An 11,371-nucleotide genomic window follows, 5' to 3' on the forward strand; every position below is an offset into this window, starting at 1 on the left:
TGATTGGGGTGGTAGGAGTAACTGTATCAGGGACAGTGAGGTTGACACAGGATAGAGCAGCTTTAGGGCTCTTGTACATAGGATCGCTATGAGTCACAAGTGACTCGACGGCACAGTAACAACAACAACAATGAAAGTTTACAGAAAAGTCAGATTTTCATTCATTCATTGTTGCATATTTTACTCCCTTTTTTTCCCTTCCCCCTCCCCCAGTTCACTTCTTTTAAAACATTCATTCACTGTTGCACAATTACCTCCCTCCCCTTTACCCCCCGTCGTCCTCTTTGGAATGTACTCCTTATTCTGGGCTGTTGTCATATGTATAATGCTTAATCATATATTCCTTATAAATAGCTCTTTCCTTCACCTGTTCCAGCACAGTATTCATTATCTATTCACTCTTATCATATTCTCCTCCCAAACCCCCATATCAGACCAACGGCAGATTTTCACAATGCAATTCATCTTCAAATTGGCAACGACTCACAATGACCCTCTGAACAACTGAGCTGGACGTTGGCCTACCTTTTGCCGTTCTCGCAATCTCTAATATGCTTGGGCTCCTTCTCACAGTCACTGTGTCAATTCATCTTGGTTGAGGGTCATCCTTTCTTTCTCTGACCCTCTACATTAACCAGCGTGATGTCTATTTGCCCCAAGAACTGGCCCCTCTTGACAACATGCCCCATAAAGTATGTGAGATGAACACTCACCCTGTTTGCCTCTAATGAGCACCCTTGTTGCACCTCCTCCAAGACAGACTTGTTTGTTCTTTAAGTAGTCAGTCCATGGGCTATTCAGTACTCTTCTCCAACACCACAATTCAAAATATTGAATTCACTCTCTAAGGAGTGGGGACTTTTAAAACTCTTCTACAAAAGTGTCCTGCAGGGATTAAAGAACATGGTTTTTATTGTCTATAAAAACATACATACAGAGAGGACTTTATAGCAATCACTGTGTTTATAACTGAGTCCTCAAATGATGGTAATGGAAACAGGAACAGATGTAGAAACAGCTTAATGGCCCATATTTAACAAAAAGACTCTTGGAAGTCAGCATTATCATAACAATTTTAATCTTTTGGTAACTTATATGTCAACTGATCTGTCATGAACGATTTAGCATCATGATGAGGAGACGTGGTCTGGTGATGTGACTACCCTGCCATAGCAATAAAGGAGGGTGTCCAACAGTAATGTCTGTAGTCCAACTCCTTCCCCTCTAATCCATTTGACAGGTAATAGACATAATAGACAAGTGGTCCAGCTAGCTCTCAAAAATAGACAGTGAATGAGCAATTACTATTATGTGCCAGTGAGTTGCCTATGACTCATAGCTACTCTATGAACAACAGATCTGAACTCGGCCCTACTCTGGGCCAATCCCTGATAAACTTGTGCACACTGTTACAGTCACTGTGTGAGCCCATCTTGCTGAGGTTTTGCCTCTTTCACTGACCTGCCACCTTTCCTAGCACACTGCCTTTTTCCAAGGAATGAACATCATCTCATCTTAACCTCTTACTCCCTCGGGTCAGTGGATAACTTCAGTTGTGTTACACTTATCTATTCTCTTTTGGAAGCCAAAGTTCTAACTGCATTAATGTTAAAATGGTTTATGACTACTGTAAGTATTTCTGGACTGCTGATATTTGGTACAATCTAAGAATGAATGACTTTGTTTTACAGCTATGAACAGCTGTTCACTCTTTTTACAGTTTCTGATCTGTTTGGTTTATAGTATAGACAAAATACATACTTGTCATTAAGGACTTGAATTGCTGACTATCATAAAAAATTTACACCTAAAAGCCAAATCATAATAAGATTTCTTAAGAATTTGTCAAACATATGTAATCTCTAGCAACCATAAAATATAACTGTTTGAATTATAATATCAAGATTTTGAAGTGAAATAATAAGACAGGTAAAACTGGAGGTCATTATCTTTATTATCTTATTTTTTTTTTCTTCCTATGTAGTATACATAGGCAGTATATCAATATGGACTGAGGCTCAATGTCAAGAAGACAAAAATTCTCACCACTGGACCAATCGGTAGCATCAGGATGGATGGCGAAGAGATTGAGATTGTTCACAGCTTCAGTTTGCTCGGCTCCACGGTCAACACTCTTGGCACCAGTAGCCAGGAAATAATAAAAATGTATTGCGATGGGCAAGTCTGCGGTTAGGGACCTCTCCAAAATACTCAAGAGCAACAGTGTCTCTCTGGAGACTAAGGTCCGCCTGATACAGGCCATGGTTTTTGCAGTCACTTGTTATGCATCAGAGAGTTGGACAATGACTAGGGAGGATAGAAGGAGAATTGGTGCCTTTGAGCTGTGGTGCTGGAGAAGAGTATTGAATGTACCATGGACTGCCAAGGAAACAAACAGATGCTGCTCCTTGGAGGCAAGGATTCTGGTGCTTCGTCTGACATACTTTGGACCTTTGGACATGTTGTAAGGAGAGACAGGTCTTTAGAGAGGGACATCATGCTGGGTAGAGTAGAGGGACAGCACAGGAGGGGAAGACCCTCTATGAGGTGGATTGATTCAGTGACTGGGGTACTCGGGATGAGTGTGTCGGAGGCAATGAGATTGGCACAGGATAGAGCACGGTTTAGGTCTGTTGTACATAGGGTCGCTATGAGTCGCAAACCACTCAATGGCACATGACAACAACATGTAGTATACATACAGAATTCTAATGGAAGTGTGCATATATAATGTTGATAATAACAAACTGTGCTAATATTAGCCTTTATTCAAGATGAGAACTCAGGTTTAATTTTTCTTATAAGCTCTGGTGATTTTTTTTCAACTATGAAATTAACCAGAGAAGACTTGTAGCTGCAAACACATTTCTGAGAAAGTGATTAAATGGTTTGATTGTCTGGGTTTTAGATTTATACTTTCCTGCTCCATCTAATTATCTTCAGTGAAAGAAGGCAGCATTGGACAAGTATGCGTGAATACAAATAAATCCACAGTAAAGTAGCCAGATAGTTCTTGGTACCACCAGCCATGTATCCAAGAGTGAGCTGTGGTACATTTTTTTTTTAAACGGTGTCTTCAAATCCACCAGATGCTCTGCTGGAGAAGGTGACTGTACCAATCAGATCCAATTTGACAATACACACACACACACACACACACACACACACTAATAAAAAATGGTGTCTGACAGTTTAGTGGAAGTTAGGAAAATGTAAAATAAATCAAAGCTATAACACACAATCAAGAGTAATTTCCAGGTATATTATTCTACAAGCATTACACATCACTGTGGTAACATTATTTAGTAATTATTTATTACTTCAGATGCAGGTCAACAAAATACTTTTAATCCACTTTGGGGTTGATTCAGAACCGAGTAAGCCGTCATTGCTCAATAATTACCTAAATATTTCTTGATTATTATTTATCCTATTAGCATATAAGTCAGGTTGGTTGGCTCCACAATCAGCACTCTTGGTGCCAGCAGTCAGGAAATCAAAAAATGAATTGCACTGGCAAAATCTGCTGTCAGGGACCTCTCCAAAGTACTGAGCACCAACGATGTCCATCTAAAGACTATGGTATATCTGATCTAGGCCATGGTCTTTGCAGTTACTTGTTATGCATCAGAAAGCTGGACAATGACTAAGAATGACAGAAGAATTATTAATGCCTTTGAGTTGTGGTGCTGGAGAAGAGTCTTGAACATACCATGGACGGCCAAGAAAACAAATCTATCTGTCTTGGAGAGGGTGAAACCAAGTTTCTCCTTTGTGGTTAGGATTTTGAAGCTCCATCTCACATACTTGGGCACATGGCCAGGAAGGATGGGTCCTTGGGGAAGGACATAATGCTTGGAAGGGTAGAGGGACAACGCAGGAGAGGAAGACCCCAGATGAGATGGATTGATACAATAACAGGGGCAATGGGGGTAGGTGTGTTGAAGTCATTGAGACTGGCTCAGAGCTATTGTACATAGGGTAACTATGAGTCACAGGTGACTTGATGGCACATAACAACCACCACCACCCACGAATTATCTGAAACTGAATGTAAAATTTAATGTAATTCCTAATGACTCTTATCCATTCCAAAATTCAGAATTCACTGGTATAAAGAGCCAAAGGAGGTGAGACCACATTTCTCTGGGTTCCTTCCAACTCTGACCCTGATTCTGAGTGTGGATGACATAGTGAATGGGTGAATTTCCTAGGCTGCTATGTAGACTGACTGCTTGTCACTTATGTAGTCTAGAAATCAAACTGCAAATCCTCTAGACACAAAACAACAAATTGTTGATATTACCACCACGGAGTGCTTTGTTGTTAGATCTCAGCATAATGGATGGCATAAACATTATGGGAGTTTCACTGCCAATCCAGAGCCAGGTCGATTGTATCTGCTGGGAGAGAGAGAGAGGCAGTCTCCTCCAGTGTGACACAAAGCCTCTGAAAACACACTGGAGGGTCAGTTATGAGTCAGTTCCAACTCACTGGCAATGAGTTTTTGATAAGGAGGGTATTTATGATGCTTGGGGCCAAAGTCATCAACAGTGTGAGAACAGTCATCCAAAGAAGAGAAAACATCACTATCTCAGCTAGAGAAACAGGTGTTACAATTGAGTGAATAATCCTGGGACAAATAGAGGGTCCCCATGGAACATTAGAAGTACAGAAATTATAACTATAGTGTTACTAACAAGAAGAAATGTTTACTGACCAGTTACCATGTGCCAGACAGTCATTTAGTCTTCTGCATGCATTGTCTCCCTCAATCTTTATAACTAATTGATGAGGCAAGTACAATCAATTGATCTAAATTGGGACACTGAAGTTGAAAGAGATTATTATGAAAGTCACCTCATTAATGAATGCTGAGTTTAGAATTCAATTGTTAAAATGCATGACTCTAAGATCAGAGGTTAAAGCAAATATGGCCAGAAACATTTTAGAGGATCTGGGTATTATCAAAGGAATCGGAAGAACATACAACATGAAATAGGATAGGATTAAGTATATCTCAGCACAGGAAGGTGGGGAAAACCAGCTGTCTTGATTTCTCGATTGAAGTCACAGACTTCTGGAAACAATATCGATGAGGCAAGTGAAGATTAAATGATCTGAGTTTGGGCAGAGGAACTGTTAAGATTAAGACAGTGTGGTGATGTAAAAGCCAGTTCAGAAAACTTTCTTGAATCTAACAGAGTTTAGAATCAAGTTACCTTTTCAAGTGGCAAGTGTTTTGCTGTCGCAGTTTATAAGCCACACAACCCTTCTGCTGACTGCTGATCTCTGCCTAACTTTGGCAAAGTGGCGGCTAGCGGTTGCATTCATTAATTTTAGGGCAGTCATTAGCAAAATGTTGAACTGTCATAATTAATGAAATGGTCAGTAAGGTGTAGTGAGAAGTCTGTCAATATGACTATTACTCAGATTTATGCACCATTTGCTAGAGCCAAATACAAACAAATTGAAGATCTTTTCCAACTACCAAGAGATGAAATGGTTTAAAATTAAAAAGAAATTACCATTTATTTGTATGGGGGGGGAAATATGAGTATTCCCAGAACCCCATAAAATATCAAATAACATAAAAAACCTAAAATAACACTAACAAGAAGTGTTCCCTGAGGCACTTTACATCTGTGATTTGATTCTGAGACGCTGAGCAAGGAACTTGGCAGTGCCACTCACATTATTTGGAGTGTCTGATGCCTTTTTATGGGATTGTTGTAAACCAACTGTTGAACAATAGTCTGGCTTTTCTTCTTTTGTGCATGAAAGTATCCCCTTCAGATTTCTTGCTGTTAGCAAACACAGTACTAATGTATGTCTTTTATAAAAGAGAAATGGCATAAAGTAAACTTATGAAAAAATGAGAAATAACTGTTTTCAGTCCTAAAATGAAAAATAACAGCAATTTGTTCATATCCACTGGATTGCAATTCTTAGTAACCTCCTGTGTTAAAGAGTAGGACTATTCCATGTATTGTTCTTGGCTACAGTTTTCATGAAAGCAAATCTCCAGTTGTTTCTTTCTGGCTTTACTAGGTGGGTTCAAACTGCTAACCTCCAGGTTAATAGTTGGACATAAACTATATGTATTACCCAGGGGATCTTCTAAAAGAAATATTGTTGGGCTATTTCACCTTTCAGCTTTCTTCTACTCCTCACATTCTGAGCAATTCTTCCTTTGTCATTGCTATCAAAGAATACTTGCTAAATCTCATTGTAAAAATCTTGTCGTTTTACTGTGCAATGAAAATGAAACATCTTGGGTAAAGATTTGTCAGAGATTCCATAGAAAACAAAACTGAAAGGCTCATTCTTTTGGCACTGATTTTTTTTAACTCCTCTTCAGATGTGCAACCTTACTTAATATGACATTTTTTTTGCCAGTCATTAGTCATCAATGTTCTAAAGTCTAAGACAAGTTTTGCAAATTCGTATGCTTACCAGGGAAAAAAAATGACTGAGAAGTCAAATGGAACCTGTGATGAGTAAGAGACTATCGAGAGGTCAGCTGCTACTCGGCTCTTGTCCGTTGTTGACATTGTTGTTGGGTATCTTTGAGTCAGCTTGAACTCACAGCAAACCTAAGTGCAGCAGAACAAAACCCTACCCAATCTAGCTCAATCCTCTAGCCTCACAATCTCCACTGCTGTAGTCACTGCAGCAATTCATCTCATTGAAGTCTTCTTTTTCTTCACTGATTACTTTTCCAAGACTAGTGTTTTTTCCAAGCACTGGCCTATCACGATAGCATACCCAAAGTAACTGAAACAAAGTTTTCTCATCCTTGTTTCCAGGAAGCACTCTGTCTGCATCTCTTCCCAGCAAATTTGTTTGTTCTTTTGATAATGCATAGTATATTCAACAGTCTTCACCAGCAATACAAGCCTCTCAAAGGCAATGAGTCATCTTTGACTTGTCTTTCTCTTTTTCTCTTTGACTTTCCTTTTCCCATATACCTTTGTGCTAGAAGTGCAATTCATTACCACTAAGCCACCAGAGCTCCCTTGAGTAATAGTAGACTGCTTTGCAGAAATCGAAAAGCTTTGACTTTTCAGAAGCAGGTTGCTAGACCAGTGTTTTGAGATGCCTCTGAGTGAATTTGACCCTGCCAACCTAGTAGAAAGTTTGAGTACTTAACTGTCAATGCCACTCAGAGATACTAATAATATTTTAAGAAACCAAAACCATATCCACTGCCATTGATTCTCACTCACAGTGATCCTTCATTTGGTTTCCAATACTGTAAATATTAACTAGAGGAGACTGACCATCTTTTTATTGTACAGAAGCTAGTAGATTTGAACTACTGACACATTGCTGACTATACCATTAGGTAATTCAACATGTCACACGTGATGACATTAAGTAGTCAGAGTTAAATTCCAAAACTTCTTAGAGAAACAGAATTTAATGTTTGTTTAGCACCTAGCATGTGTCAAGCATAATGCTTATTCTAGATATACTCAATTTCATTGCACTTTATAGATTTTGAAAATCAAAGTTTGTAGTAACTCTGGGTTGAGCAAGATTATTCCTGAAATTTCTCAAACAGCTTGTTTTCACTTCACGTATAATTATCACATTTTGGTAATTCTCACAGTATTTCAAACTGTTTCATAGTGCTCTTGCAAAATCAAGAAACTATTTTGTTGTGTTTTAGGTGCCATCAAATTGACTCTGACTCAATGAGATCTTATGAACAGCTGTTGACCAACCACTTGCCATCCTGCACCATGATCATGGTAAAGCCTATTGCTGTAGTCACTAGGCCAGTCTATACCATTGAGTGCCTTCATCTCCCTTGCTGACCATCTACTTTTCTATCTACTTTTTCTTATCTGAAGTAATGGCACCTACTGACAATAAGTCCAAAATATGCAACAGATTAGTTTGTTGTTGTTGTTGTTGTTGTTAGGTGTCATCAAGTTGTGCATAACTAACAGCAACCCTATGAACAAAAGATTTGAACCCTGTTATATCCTGCACAATCCTCATACTTCCTGACACACAAGAGTCCACTGTAGTAGTCATCGTGTCAATCCTCCTGGTTGAGGGTCTTCTCCTTTGTCGGCCCTCCACCTTTCCCAACATCATTTCCCTCTCTGAAAAGTCCCTTCTAGCGACATGCCCAAAGTACATGAGGCAAAGCTTCATCATTCTTGCCTCCAAAGAGCACTCTGGCTGCACCCTCTCCAAGACATATCTGTTAGTTCTCTTGACTGTCCATGGGATGGTCAGTGCTCTTCTCCAAGACCACAGCTCAAAGTCATCAAGTCTTTTCCTGTCATCCTTATTCATTGTCCAGGCCTTGGATGCATAGCTAGTAATTGAAAGGGCTATGTCCTGAATCAGATGAACATCAGTCCTCAAACTGACATCACTGCTCCTCAAGACTTTGGAAAGGTCCCTGACTGCTGATTTTCCCAGTGCAATGCATCTACTTATTTCCTGACTGCTTGTACCAAGAGAGTTAATTGTAGATCTAAGCAAGATGAAGCTGTTGACAGTTTCAATCTCCTCTCCATCCAATAACAAATTATAGCAAAGTGTACACATATAACTTTTATATGCACTGGGGGGAAATTGTGTGAATTGCTTTATTCATTTTATTGAGATGGTCTGGAATTAAACCCACAATCTCTACAAGGTAAGTATATTGTAGTTGGTCTGTTGCTCAAAAGTTTGGCTTCCCTAGACTGTTATCTTTAATCTGATCCTGCTACCTCAACTCTGCCCTTGAAACACGTGGCGCACTTACATCAACAATAACTTCATGTGCCATTTCTTCATCATGCAAACAGAGTGTATTGGTCTCGCCACAAGAGAATTGCATAGTCTTGCCATTAAACTGAGCAAATTCAGTGGCAGACAGTGGGAATCTCACCACTAGGAAGGAAGAGGAAGCATAGTGTGTCCCTCAGGCCCAGAAGTTCCTACACCATGGATTGAATATTTCTGTTAACGGAGAAGCTCTTTGAACTGAAAGAGTGTATCTTGCTGTTATCCTGAATTATAGTTTCCTAATAAACCCCAAGTTGTCAACCACTTCATCTTACTTGGATCCCCAGTCAACACCCTTGGTACCAGCACTCAGGAAATCAGGAGACATATTGCACTGGGAAAGTCTGCAGTCAGGGACCTCTCCAAATTATTGAGGAGCAATAATGCCCATTTGAGGACTAAGGTGCACTTGTTTCAGGCCATGGTATTTACGGTTACTTGTTATACATTTGAGAGCTGGGCAATAAGGATGATAGAAGAAGAATTAATGCCTTTAAGCTGTGATGTTGGAGAGGAGTGCTGAATATACCATGGACTGCCAAAAGAACAAAGATGTCTCAGAGAAAGTGCAGCCAGAGTGCTCCTGGGAGGCAAAGATGATAAAATGTTGCCTTACATACTTTGGGTATGTTGCTAGGAAAGGTTATTTATTCCCTGCGCAGAGACATCATGCTTGGAAAGATAAGGGGTCACCAAAGGACAAGAAGACCCTCAACAAAGTGATTGACATAGCGACTGCTGCAATGAGCTCTAGTAAGTCAGGAAGTGTGAGGATAGCGCAGTATATTACAGGGTTCAGATCTGTTGTTCATACAGTCACTATGGGTCATACTCAACTTGACAGCATCTAATAACAACAAATAAATCCCATAACTATGAGCATGGTTCTGTGAAGTCTGTGTGGTCACTTCAACAGACTTTGGACCCAGTAAATAGGTGCAGGAGAATATGAGGCCATCACTTTATTCATGCACTTTCATCTTGTGTATGCTGTTGATGGGGGCAGTTCCCCTTGTGGAGTTAGTAAAGGAAGAACTTGACCTTCTCCATGTTGTCCTTACTGCTATTAAAGTATCCCTGTTTATAGGTCATAAAATGAATAAGAAACTGGTAAGAAATTTTGAATCCACCAGCTACTTCTGGGAGAAAGATGGACAATCTCTTCCTGTGCAATTTAGAGCCTCTGGAAACCAGCTGAAGGGTCAGCTATGAGTTAGTTCCAACTCGATGGCACAAAACAAAAACTATAACTTTAACATAAACTTACTGCTTCCTAAGCTTTGTATCTAACCTTTTGAGTTGTCATTGTAAATCTGATCCTGTCTAGATGATTCAGAAGCTGTAAATTGGTTTTTCAGCCATACCTTGTATTGCTCTGATCTTCTGAGCCTTTGACCAAAGGAACAATAGATTAAAATGATTAGCAAGTTCTTTAAAATAATTGCAAGGTGTTAGCAAATGCCTGTACCTTGAGGAGGGATTTTATTATTGTCCACAGGCATGTATAATTCTCATTCAGGGAAAGACTGGCTAAGAAGGTGAGTGGACAGACTTAAATATTGTCATTTTAATAGTAGATAGCTTCTGGAATAATCAGACTGATGTCCTTGTATGCTTTGTATAGTATATTTAGGCACATTTAGAATAAATATTCTTAGGTTTTCTTAAAGGTATTTCATATAGAAAATATTTTTATGATAAGTCTATAGTCCCTAACCACATTTCAGCTAAACTAAAAGGCCCTTTCTGATATCTCATTTTTTATTCCTGTCATCTTGAGCACAGCCTTTTTATGTTTGGACTATGAATTCACATATTTCACATATAATATGTATGTATTTTCCATTAACTGATATTGAGGAAATGAAAAATCAAATCTACTGCCATTCCAAAAAACTTCTCCAGACAAAAAAAAAAAAAAGAAAAAAGAATTTTTTAAAAAAAAATTATGAGTAAGCATTAAACCAGAAAATGATAGATCATAGACAATCAGCTGAAATGATTACAAAGACAGAAAGAAATCAGGTCCTTTAAACAGCTGAGTATGGAGTCCCTGGGTGGCACAAATTATCATGTAATGAACCACTAACTGAAGGACTGGTGATGTGAACCTTCTCATAGGTTCCTCGGTGATCTACTTAAGGTCTTAAAAGCTCTAGGGAATAGAATAGTTCTATTTAGAAGACGGAGTTGCCATAATTCAGAATAGATTCCATGAATACTGACATCACATACATCTGATTGAATATAACCTATTGCGTCCCTATTTTCAAGATGAAACTACTAATTTTCTAGTATCTTTGTGGTCACACTCCAACTCAACAACTGTCAAGCTGAGTCCGCTTACGGAGAGGCCCTGCATTACATGTCTGAGGCTGTAAATCTTTATAGACAGAGACTGCCTGTCCTTTTCCCATGGAGCAAATGATGGGCTTGAAACATTGACCCTTTGGCTAGCAGGGCAATATAAACCTCACTCTGCCACAGAACTTGGCCCATTTGAAAAAGCAAAACCAAACACATTGCCATCAAGTTATTTCAACTCATGGTTTTCTGTGTGCATGAGAGTGTTGCT

The sequence above is a fragment of the Elephantulus edwardii genome, unplaced genomic scaffold (assembly GCF_000299155.1).
Source record: "Elephantulus edwardii isolate Elephantulus edwardi_28Jun2011 unplaced genomic scaffold, EleEdw1.0 scaffold00007, whole genome shotgun sequence".
Taxonomy (NCBI): Eukaryota; Metazoa; Chordata; class Mammalia; order Macroscelidea; family Macroscelididae; genus Elephantulus; species Elephantulus edwardii.